This window comes from Gavia stellata, chromosome 4, assembly GCF_030936135.1.
Source record: "Gavia stellata isolate bGavSte3 chromosome 4, bGavSte3.hap2, whole genome shotgun sequence".
NCBI classification, from domain to species: Eukaryota; Metazoa; Chordata; class Aves; order Gaviiformes; family Gaviidae; genus Gavia; species Gavia stellata.
The window spans coordinates 80,592,541-80,605,092 of record NC_082597.1 but is presented as its reverse complement, the minus strand read 5'-3'; positions in this window follow the sequence as shown (position 1 = coordinate 80,605,092).

The window sequence follows — 12,552 nt, the reverse complement described above, 5'->3', positions numbered from 1 at the left end:
TTTTTACAGCACGTAATAATCAGCGGGTAAACCAGAAAAAGAAACCTATAAAATACACGCTCTAAATTATACTGCTGCATATGGCCTTAAGATGCATGCAGTGTTTAATGAACTCGTTTAGAAAGAGCTCTGTAAATGTCAGGTTTTTAGAATGACATGAGATGATGGACTGCTGCTTTTTGTCTCAAATCTAAACAAACTGAGGTTTCTCTTGGGTAGTAAAAATGAATGTGCTTGTGTGTGTGTGTGTGTGTCAGGTGTATGCACGAGAAGTGGTGTAAGCAAGTCATACACCCTGCATTACAAGCAACATCAGGAGGGTTTAGTGTTTAGACATAAAGAATAGTTGGGTTTTCCCCCAAATGGCACAGGGCAGTGATTTTACTCTGTTTCTGTATGCTGAGATAAAGATACTCAGCAAATTGCGGGGTCGGAGGCTGTTTCCAGCTAGATACAAGAGTTACGAGATGCGATTTTCTCTCTTGAACTTTTGATTTAGGAACAAACCTTGCTCCAGCTGATGTCAAAGGGAGTTTTACCCAAATGAAGCAGGATGAGGGCCAACCTGGCAACTGCAGTTCGCAGAGCCTTCAGCGTGTTTCTGGGCCGGGCCAGTCTGTTACACGCTTTAAAGCCTGTTGAGATGTAGCATAAAGGTGTGGGATTGGGCTTTTTGTATGGTTGGTTCTATTTTTAAACTTTGCTTGTGATTAGAACAGCCTAATCTATTTTTCTTTTTTAAAGTGTGGTTTTCTCTGATTAAGAAAAATTGCACAGCTGTCTCTCTGTGTGTTTGTGATTTTAAAGCAGACCAATGGCACTGTGCACCTTTTTGGTTTGTAGCAAGGTTACTTGCAGAATTACTTTCTGACCAGGCTGGCACGAGCTGTGCATAAAAGCCCTGAAGTCTGCCATGCACGAGGTTATCGTGAAGTCTTCTTTCAAGGGGAAAAGGGATGCTTCTCTTTATTAGGAGAGGTAATGACTGTCGATGCACTGCTGTCCCAAAGAAACAAGAAAGGATAATTTTTTTCATATTAATTCAAAAACTTAAGCATACATTTAAAATGAAGTATCTGCCTTAAATGCTTTGTAATCAGGACACTGTAATGTCATAGGAATTCGTGAAACAACTGTTTAAATTACCAATAACACAGATTTTTTTATACCAATGCAGATACTGGCCTTAGAGTGGAATTTCATTATATTCAGACTGAAGGGTGGAGACCGTGGTTGGACATTCAGCCTGTCCGTGTTTATAGCATCTTAATTAGCTGTGATTGTGACTAGGAGCTCAATGCTAGGGTAGAAAAGAGTTTTCTGCTGATGAGACAAGGTGATTTCTTTCTTCTTGCTGATTATACATTTGTTAATGTTTTCTGAAATGACAGAATATTGGAGATGAAGATAACACGGTAACACAGAAGAAGGCGGAGGAGAGGGAAATACTGCTTTCGTACCAGTGTTTGCAATGGGAGATTGATATATTTGTACCAGAGGGCCTGATCCTCCCCTGGTGTACACTGTATTACAGCTCCACTGATCTGTGGTGGAACCACCTTCATTTACACCAGAGGAGAAGTGAGGCTGAGAAGTTTTGCACTAGTCCTCTTACCCTACAGAATCAATGGACAAGCAGCTAACTGTGTAAAGCCATTGCCTCCTTTCTACATACACGGGTTTTAAAAGATAAAGAAAAATGGTTTCTGCTCTATTTTTTTGTGTGCGACAGCCAAAAATAACAGCAAACCTCTGATTAGTGTCTGAGCTTCATCATCACCCGGGTAGATAAAGTGTGTCTGTGTTTCTTTACCGTGCTGATGAGGAAACAGTGAAACATGGAATATTTCATTGTTCTGTTCAACTTGTGAATTGCACTTCCTTGTTTAACACAGTATGCACAAGGGGATATGTCAGTATGTAGCAAAGCTGTAATAATAATATTTTTTTAATAGTAGGTGGGTTTAAAACATTCCCATTCCTTAAATGAGGCAGCAGACGTGATTGAAAAATCAATACACTGCAGCTTTGGTCTGCTTTGTTCCCTGGGCATAAACAGCGTTTGGAACATACCAAATTTAATCCTGTAAGAAAGCCATTCAGGGCTTATTTGCTGAGCCGAGAGTTGGATGGGCTGCAGCGGTGTATGGCCGCCCATCAAACCCCAGAGCGGCACTTTCTCATAATGAGAAGCAAGGGGCTGTGTGCAGAATTTGGGCATTAAAGACAGGGTAGCAGCACTGGTGTAAGGTCTTGTGTGGCCATGTAAGGAGTACACAGCAGAAGGGAGACTGCATCAGGAACTCACAGCACATTGTAACCTTGGTCTGCTGATAAGTAGGTACAATTACATCTACCTGAGCCCTCCTCCTTCCCCTTTTTTGAATATAAGCTGCGTGCGTGACTCAGGGCCATATATTACTCAACAGCCACAACCTAGCTTCCGCTGGTACCGCGGTGTGACCAGCGTATACGTAAGGGGAAATCAGTAGTTCAGATTTTTTCCATCTGAGATAAATGTGTCCCATGTGCAACACAACCTGAGCTGAAAATGGGACAGAGCAAGTCCCAGAACACTTGTTTTATGTTTTGTACAAACATGGAAATAATCTCTCAGGTACAGATTATTTCATTAAATTCCTTTCAGCAGCAACTGGAGAAGGTTGTTTCACTTGGGCGAAAAAGCCAGGAAAAGAGATTCTCCACATGCTTCCAGTTATTTCCAAGGTGATGCAAGTACAGCTTTCTTCTACTTACAGCAACTCCTCTGCATACTATTCTGAAATACCCTTCTGTAGGGTAGAATTGGTTTCCTGGAGAAGCTATCAACTTGCTACAGTAGATGCTTTATTATTTTACCATGATCTTTTGGATCCTTGTTATAGGCTTTGGGGGTGGGCCTTAATATCACAGAAATGTTTGGCTGGAAGGGGACCTAAAAAGTCACCTACTCCATCCCCTTGTGCTAAAGCAGGAGCGGGACTTGCTTATTCCAAAGCTTGCGAACTGCCGTGAGAAATGATTTGCTCTCTTCACGTGGCAAATCTCAGGGGTAGGCAAGGTCAACAACGTTCCTCCCAAGATTCAGAGGGTCTGTGTTAGACAAGGTGTTTTCTTTCAGGTACTCGTTTTGCTTTCCTTGTTTTGTCGCAATGCTGTAGATGCAGTTGAGTTCCACATAAGCAAGCTGGTGCGTTGAACCATTTGGTTGTCAGATGTGGATATTTGCAATGTCATCAATAAATGCTGGTGCATAAATATGTTTTAATAGTGAAAAAAATTGAATTTTCTTCTTTTTAGGCAGGTTCTTCTTGTTTTGTTTCTGCGCTGCTCTGATCTGGCCTCCCTACACCGATACCCTGTGTGCTGTTCCACTTCCTACAATTTATCACTTCCACGCACAAAATACTGTCTTGGGCTGTGGAGTAGTATAAGCTAAGCTGATCTACAGCCCAGAAAATGTGTTTCTGCAGTGGGTATTTCATGGTTTCCCACTGAGGTGTCACAAACCATATAGGAGGAAACTTTTTTTTCCCCCCTTTCTTCATTTTCTGAGATTTTTTTTTTTTTTTGCTTAGGAAATGCTGCCTCTCTTACTTTCAGCAATCTGTTCCCTTGGCAAGAAATAACCACTATCAGGTGTTTAAAATTAAAGTTGTTAAAATCAAATTTGCAAAGGCAGGAGGGTTTGCCCCAGCATCCTGGACATAATCCAACTTCGGTAATTACGTCTCGCCTAACTAAATCCTTCTTGCAGTTTCATGGCATTCTTCCTGTCCTGCTGAAATCTGCTACGGAGAGCTGCTGTGACATGACATGTTAAACATCTGCTGTGTTTTTACCCAGAAGTGGCCATGCTTCGATAGGAGATGAAGTGATTTATACTATATGGCATGCATACACACAGATTTTTTTATTACAGTGACTTCTGCTGAACTGGAGAAGTTACTTAGGAGCAGCACTTCTGAAAAAAAATCAGCTCGGGAACTAAATATGGATTTAAAGGTCTGATTCTCTAGGTCCCTCTTTCAGATGATCTTTTCCAAACCCATCCCTTTCTCTTATAAGGAGGTGCTGAGAAGTGGCGTGTTCATGTGATCGGCTGTGTTTATAGGATAACAACCTTCACTCTGCCCATTAATCCCTTCCGTAGAGGCAAGGAGCATTCCAAAGCACTGAGGAGCTTCAGCGGTCGGGGGGGTAAAACCAACATGTACGCACCTGCTAAATAAATATTTTCGCCAGCTTGGTACAAATATGACGGTTCTTCCCGCGCCACGACGTCAGCGAGAGGCCAGAGACGGTAGTTGCTCCCGCTGCGACGCCGATGGGCCAAGGTAAACTGGCGATTGGAAAGCAGTGGCCCGGGCAAGCGTTTCGCAGCGCTGGCTGGGGACCTTTAGTGGTCCCTGAAACTTCAGGAGAGGATCCACGTACCAGTTAGAACTATATTCAGCAATAAAAACCATGCACATTCCCACAGCATAGCAGCAAGCAGGCGAAATGGAGAAAATACACAGATGTGCAAAGATCAGCCCGGTGTTTTGCTGCTGTGAATGAAACCGTTGTGGCAGCAGTAATATAATTGGTCTGTTGACTCATTTTCCTAAAAATTTAGGTGGTCCTTGGTGTGAAGAAAGTGGAGAAACACTCTCATGATCCCATTGGAAAAGGGAAACTCACAGGATCAGGGTGATGCATAGCACTTGTTTCTGGTTTTAAAGAGTCAAGCTATTTTATGCTTTAAAATCATAACATTATACTGAGCAGAAAAACTTTATTATGAATATTTTTAAATCCCTGTCTCAGATACGTTCTCGGAGCTGGAGCCATGCCGCTAAGTATGTGATGAATGAAATCTCTTTAACTCTGTGATAGGAAAACTCCCTTTCTAATTGTTTCGGATCATCTGCATCCTGCGTTTGGTTACACGGGGTAATAGAGACCATCTGTCTCCCTTCTTTCCAATATGTTGATGTGTATCTGTGCGCAGAGCTGTTTTCGCTGACACAGTGCATAGACCTTCCCTAATGTGCATTAAGAAAATGTGTATACCCAGGAACGGCCAACCTTTCAAGCCACGTATCAAATTCATATGACCAAGAACCACAAGATGCATGTTTTGGTGTGTCGAGGAAAGTGGGGGACTCCGGGAATTAATGGGAAACGCCGGCAACTCCCCTTTGCAGCCACCAGTCTGTCGGGGCAGCGGGCTGGGTCCCGGAGCAGCCCAGGGATGCTGTTGTCGGCAGCAGCATCTGGTGCTGTCTCCCCAAAGGGAAACGAGGGACACGATCGGATCGTCCGTCCTTTATGAGTTTTATACAGCCCACTCATACACGGCTGTTTCGGCCACGTAGACGCGTGCACACCAAATCCCGTTAGCAGTATCGGGACCCTGTGAAACAGAGCATGTTGGGCTAAGAGAGGAAGGGTAGAGCTGGAGACGAAGGGTGGAGAGGCTCATGTCAGGCACTTGAGCCATGTAAAAAGAGCATCAAGAGGTCACCAGCCCTTGGGGAGTAAAAGTTTTATTTCTGTTCAAGAAAAATTTGTGCGGCTCAGTGCATTTCCCTGTGGTTTCAGAGTAAAAAGCTGCAGTGAAATTTCCCTTTTCTCTAAAATACAGGTTATTTAAAAACCTACATCAATTATCAACTGGCTTGTCTGACTGCGGGATGGTGGGGACAGTGCCGCTCAGGCCAGGGCAGCGCCGGGGGAGCGGTGTACCTCCCCTGCCTCCATGGCATGCACCACCTCTGAAGGTTTCTCAGCCGAAAAAATGGCAAGGGGGTTGTTGAGAACTGTAAATCAAGCACAGTGGAGGTAGATAAGCTTTACGGCGCAGCTACATTAAGCTACAGCTCCCCCTTCTACCAATGCACCTTTCGCTGAGATATTGCAATAGCAGACTTTAAAGGCAGCCAAGCAGTACAAGCACATTTCTTCACTCAGATTAAAAGCATTGTTTAAATTCTTGCGGCTAGACAATTTGTCTTGTCCTTTAAAAAAAAGAAGCCCTACCAAACAGCAAAGCAGCATAAAGAGGCTGGGACATAGGATTGAGACTGCAGGGAATATTTAGCTTGCCTGCTGCAAATCAGGATCAGCCTTTTTACCTTTCCACAATCTTTCTGCCTTTTGTTATTTGTGGTTACGACGAAATCTTATTCTAAGAGCATCTCAGATGTTAGAATTGGATAATGTCTCTGGAAAACGGTGCCACAGTCTGGGTAAACATAGCCATGAATAAAATATTTTATGTTATGACACCTTTCATCCAGCAAGACTCCAGGGAAAAATATATAAAACCACATAGTTATTATTTAATAATTAATAAAATATGTACACGTGTTATTATTTATTAGGCATAGGTATCCACATATCTGTATATAAATATATAGGGATACATATGTATTTGCATCTTGCCCACAAGGATTTTTTTGCCTGACACAAAGCCATCCCGTTCCAGGGATGAACTAGAACAGCAGATGGGTAACACGTAACACTGGCGTTGCCTTTTATATACCAAGGAAGCAACACAAAGCTCGTCCTGAGAGAGGGGCCTTGCAAAGGATGCGACACAAGCTCCCCGGGGACTGCCGAGGACCAGGAGGGTGTCCATCACAGAAGGGGATTTGGGAAGCACCTGAGGTAATGTGGGATTTTCTGGTGGCCAGTGGCATTTGTTTGCATCCCATCTCAAAGACATCAGGCTGTGCTCAGCAGACATGACCACGGAGAACACCTCTGATGTTTTAGGGCCATGCCATGATGTCCCTGTTTTACTGCACACTGTCAGGGAAAGGAGTGGCTAAAAAACCTGGGCTGAAGGAAAAACAGGATGAGGATGTTCATATCTAAATTGTCGTGCCTGGAGCAGAACAGGGTTGTCCCCCAGCACCAAAAAGCCTGGTGATGTCAACCTCACACACCTCCCATGGCTGTTGTCCCCGAGGCAGTGGAGCAGAGGATGGGTAGATTGCAACAGACAGTATGTGTTCATGGGCAAAAGAATACCTGAATAAAAAGAGGAAGAAGCCACAGGAACATCAGTTTCACCAGTGAAGAGAACCACCTGCCATGAATCCCTAAACTCCACATTTTCACCCAGCCATGAACTTCCCATGGTGTCAAAAAGCAGAATACATCATGATTTTCCTGATAACAAATTGTTTACCGTCTCCATGTCAGTCTGTAACTATTTTGCTCTAATTTGGCATGGGAAGAAACCATAATTTGCATTGCTGAGGTATTAACCTCCTTTCATCTGCAGCCTGGTTTATGAAGGAGATCCACACTAAGAACTCAATAATATATATGTAAACTTTGGCATCTTACAGGTCAGAATAAGCAGATACATCCATGCAGCCACAGAACTCATAGCATCAGTTGTAGAAAATGCAAATCTTACTCGTGCCATGTTTCAGTCCCCACCGGGGTGTTCCAGCAGCGTGACCAGCGCTCAGGAGGGCTGTAGGATCCAGCAGCAACTTTGCAATTCCAGATGCCACAATTTGCTTCAGCCCACTTCCAGCTTTTTTTTTTTTTAAACTTCTCCTCTTAGGGAAGGATAATGAGATCGCCTGATAGTTTCGTGAAGGTGAGTGTCTGATCTGTGTCTGAAAGAGAGGAAATGACAAAGCACCCGATTCTTGTTCTCACAGAGCAAACCTTTGCAGTGAGTACGGTGGTGCGTTTTTTTCTCCAAAAAAACCCCTCAAACTCAGGGTTTCATGCTAAGTGCAAATGAGCAGACTGCTCTGCCTTGCATATTTGTACGTGAATCCAGCCCAGTGGAAAAAAAAAAGACTATTGAAGGCATTGAAAAAAAAAAAATCAGTGCGTGGAAAGGGGATTAATACCTTCACAACGTTATTTAGCTCTAACAAAGAGCAGCAACCCCAGATGACCTTCTGGCTCCTGTCTCCACCCAAGTTCCTGGCCTCTGTTCAACGTCCTGGCAAAAGTTGCAGACATCCGCAACACAATGCCAAGTAGCTGTTTTGTCTGTAGATATGTAATCGAGATTAGCCGAGTGGCGGTGGGGAGCTGCTACACATAAACCAGCACCTCCAAACAGGGAGCTGGCATCCAATTCCCATCAAAGAGCCTTTTTCCCGGCGGTGCCAAGTGCCTCCTCAAGACTTCGGTGGCTGGGTAAGAGAGAAAAATTTCCACCGCTTCAGCTCAGGGGGGGTTACACACTCCCCTCCCGAGCCCCCTCCCACGCCAGCGCCCAGGCGATTCTTTCATGTCAATGATTAACTCGATGGGACGGGGCTCCGCTGCTCGCGTGAAGGATGGATTGAGCGCAGGGCCCATTACATCATACCTTTATGATGTGCTCAGCCATGGATCACTGATTTGCCTCCGATTGCAAGCTAGCAAAGCTGACACTTGAATGGAAAAGAGAATGTAGCCCTGTGCACATGGCTTGTTAACACCTCCCGTGTGGGATTGCTTTTAAGGAGACGCCTGAACTGTGCCCCTAATGGAAACAGCTTTTGTTTTCCCATCGTAGGCTTGAAAAGAAAAATTTCGTTTTGACTTTAAATACTTTTTTTTTCCCCTCCCTTTTTCCACTGGAGACAGGAAACAGTTCTTTCATGCCTTCAGAAATACAAATTATGATTGGCAGAACATTAGAGTGCAGAAAAAGAGCTTTTGAAAGAGATCCTGGAGGAGCGATCAAGGCAGATTAAAGGTTAGGCCCCGCACCTAGCCAGCCAACCTCCTTGAGTCACACACCCCCAGCTCTCGGGAGTTTGTTTGTATTTTTATCACAGAACTGGCTGGACCTGCAATTTCAGTAAAATGCAAAGTGGGAAGGGAAAAATGCTGGGATCTCCTTCTCCTCCTTCTCCTTCTCCTTCTCCTTCTCCTTCTCCTTCTCCTTCTCCTTCTCCTTCTCCTTCTCCTTCTCCTTCTCCTTCTCCTTCTCCTTCTCCTTCTCCTTCTCCTTCTCCTTCTCCTTCTCCTCCTTCCCCTTCTCCTTCTCCTCCTTCTCCTCCTTCTCCTTCTTCCCCTTCTTCCCCTTCCCCTTCTCCTCCTTCTCCTTCTCCTTCTCCTTCTCCTTCTCCTTCTCCTTCTCCTTCTCCTTCTCCTTCTCCTTCTCCTCCTTCTTCTCCTTCTCCTTCTTCTCCTTCTCCTTCTTCCCCTTCCCTTTCCCCTTCTCCTCCTTCTCCTCCTCCTTCTTCCCCTTCTCCTCCTTCCCCTTCTCCTTCTCTTCTCCTTCTCCTTCTCTTCTCCTTCTCCTTCTCCTTCTCCTTCTCTTCTCCTTCTCCTTCTCCTTCTCCTTCTCCTTCTCCTTCTCCTTCTCCATGTATGAGGTATAAAGAAAACACCAACTGTTAAATGTTTTGCTTCAGCACATGTTTGTTATTACCACTTTATCCTTTTACCAAGTCCACTGTGACTGCAAAGAAAGCTGCTGTAGAACAAGATGTTAACTCTGTATAACTTCGTATGTCCATTTATATTGTATTTTATGGAATATGTAATAATTATGTTATAAGTTATTAAATTCTCATTGTGCTAATATGCCGGGTGAATTTAATAGTGGGCTGTCATGAGAACTCAAGCAAGAGAGCGTGAGGTCTCAGTGAAGCACACAGATTCAGTAAACACTTTGGGTTTGTTAGGAGAGGTGGCCCAGGCTGCCTGCCATCAGGCTTTGCTTCCTGGCCTAGCCAAGTTACAAAACTTGTCACTCAGGACCATCGCTGGGGAGCAGAAGAGCCAGAAGCACTTTGAAGAACATTTTTTTCCCCCTCTCAAAAAGGGGCTCCACTACTGATGGCTGGATCCCATCATGGCACGAGAAGGGGCTCTCTACAGTGCAGCAAAAATGCTTGGCAGCAACCTTGCTGTAATCATTTATGCTTTGTTCCTATGACTAAATAAACAATATCTTGTAAAAAGAGGATAAAAAATAAATAAAACACATCCAGCGTTGGCCACCGATTTGTAAATGGAAGAGTGACAGCTGCCAAACCCACTTGGCTCTTCAGCCTAGAAGCGTGAGTAAACAGCGTCACAGTTCGAGGTCTGATCTAAGAACGGGGGAAACCAAGATGATATATGAGGGGGTCGTTCAGAGAGAGCAGCAAGTGGGCAGAGCTGCTCTCCCTGCCCCCAGGCTCCTTTTCCTCCTCCTCTGGAACAGGTTGGGATTCATCTGGCAGCGCAGCTTGGTGTGGGAGGATGCTGTGCATATACATTCCCTCTGGGAATAATTAACCAAGGTCAACATTGCTGGATCCTTGGATGGGAAACTGTCAAGGGAAACACAAGCCCTACAGAAAGTGGTGCTGGTAGCTTGGTATGTGGGAAACCATTCCTGAGTCAGAGATGAACCAAGCCCTTTACATAGCACTAAGGACCCTCCTGGCGGTATCGTTCCTGGTCCTTAGCTTTAATCTCACGCTGCACAACACCTACACTGCGAGACCCCGATGGCGGCTCCAGACCCTGGAAACTCTGCTGAGGTTTTGTGTCTGAAGCCCGCCGCTCCCCCTGCCCTCTTCCCTGCCTCCCTCTTCTGCATCTTTGGCATTTATTCAAGCAGAAGTCCGGCACCACCAACCTCAAATGCTTTGCTTCTGACCTCCAGGCACTCCAGCATCTCCCTGTCTGCTTGCACTGCCCCTGGATAGGAACATGGCAGGCTGGTTAAGCAGACCGACCCCACAGCGTGGGCAGCTTTAGTGTGGGTTACTGGGTGTTATCCAAGGTGGACACAGCAGCTGGGATGGGATGGGATGGGATGGCATGGCATGGCATAGCATGGCATGGAATGGGATGGGATGGCATGGGATGGCATGACATGGCATGAAGTGGCATGGCATGGCATGGCATGGCATGGGATGGCATGGCATGGCATGACATGGGATGGCATGGGACAGCATGGGACGGCATGATATGGGATGGGACGATGTGAGGTGAAAGCACGTGCAGTTCCAGGTTTTTTCCGCAGCAAATCAGCGTGTGGTAGTACATTTGGGGTAAAGCTGCTCACTTCACTTTGGCTGCTTGAGAGCAACTTCCAGCCTATCCCAAATAGCGCAGCAAGGACAGAAAATGGAGATCCTAACAAGCACGAGCCATTGCACTTTTCGCAGAAACAGGCTTTTAAGACTCTGAACCATCGGTGAACAGGAATCCTGCCTGCTCAGCCCTCCCCTGCTGAACTGCTGTTGGGGGTAGTATCCACCACACACATTGCATTGTACACCAGGAGAGCAAGCACGGCCTCTGTACTTTTGCCCCAGAGATAGCAGCATTTTGTTTTCCGGAGAGGTGCTCTGTGTCCAGTTTGTAAAATGCTTCTGAATCCTTTGAGGAGGAGGATGTCGATAAATGATTTCTATCCCACCATTGTTATTCCTTTCCTCCTCATTTTTTCTCCAGTTCCCTGTACAACTGAAAACCCTTCTTCCTTTCCTCTTCTGAACAGAGATTGCCTGATTTTTTTCAGCTAATAATGAAAATAACAAATGCATGCTGGAGACTTGAAGAGAGCTGTGCTTGAGAGCACTGATACGTTGTGAAGATGAGAGGGAGAGAAGAGACCTTTGGCTATGATGAAACCCAGATGTCCCATTCTGGATGTGTCCCGCAAAGTTACTATGTCAAGTCTTTGTTTAAATTGGGTCCCACTACACAAGTGTATTTATTAGCATAACAAAGTTGCAATGGCCAAGGAAAGGAAAAAATGACTTGCCTAATGGAAATGAATTGTGCAGCATAACCTGGTGGTACATAGGACTCTATCATGGTATTTAATGTCTCTCCCCACGCTGAAAGAAAGAGTCTTGACACAGGCGCCAGTCGGTCTGTAGAGCCATTGGTAGACAGCCAGACCGTACCATTTAATGGAAGGACATCATTAAATATGCCTTTATTTTTATTACTTCGTAATATTATTGTGAAGCTGAAATAAATCACAACTTGTTTTTAGTGGGATTCAGTCACAAGCCACAAAAGCAGTGAGCTGGGGGGCTTTGCTTCTCGAGCTCGCTGTAAGCAACCTTCTGTGCTCTCTGCAAAGAGCAAAACTTTCACATGAGGGTCAGCCCATGAGCTTTTGCTCTTTCAATATTTATTAAACGCATTAATAAATAAGTACAACTTCTTGAACTCCCAGGACCAAGTTCTAGGCTCCTGCAGCCCAAGTCTGCAGGCAAACACGGGCTGCAAGGCTCCCAGACCAAACTGGATGGCATCACCACCTCACTGGCCCGGGGCTACGATGTGCCAAAGGAGGAACAGAAGAGGTCTGGTGGAGACCAAAGGTGTTTCAGCTATCTTGCATGGTTCCTGCACAGCTCCCAGGTCCCCTCCAAAACCAGGAAGGTGCAAAGGTCCTGCATGTTCACCTACGTAGTTAGCTGCAGCGCAGCATCAGTGACGCGGAGAGGGAATTTGGCTCAGCCTCCAGCAACCAGATGGGCAAAACATGAAGTCTTCAGGCATGCAGTAGAGAAGTTAAAAAAGAGACATATAAATCCGTGCTTGGATCTTCACCAAACTGACCGTGAAAAAATATTT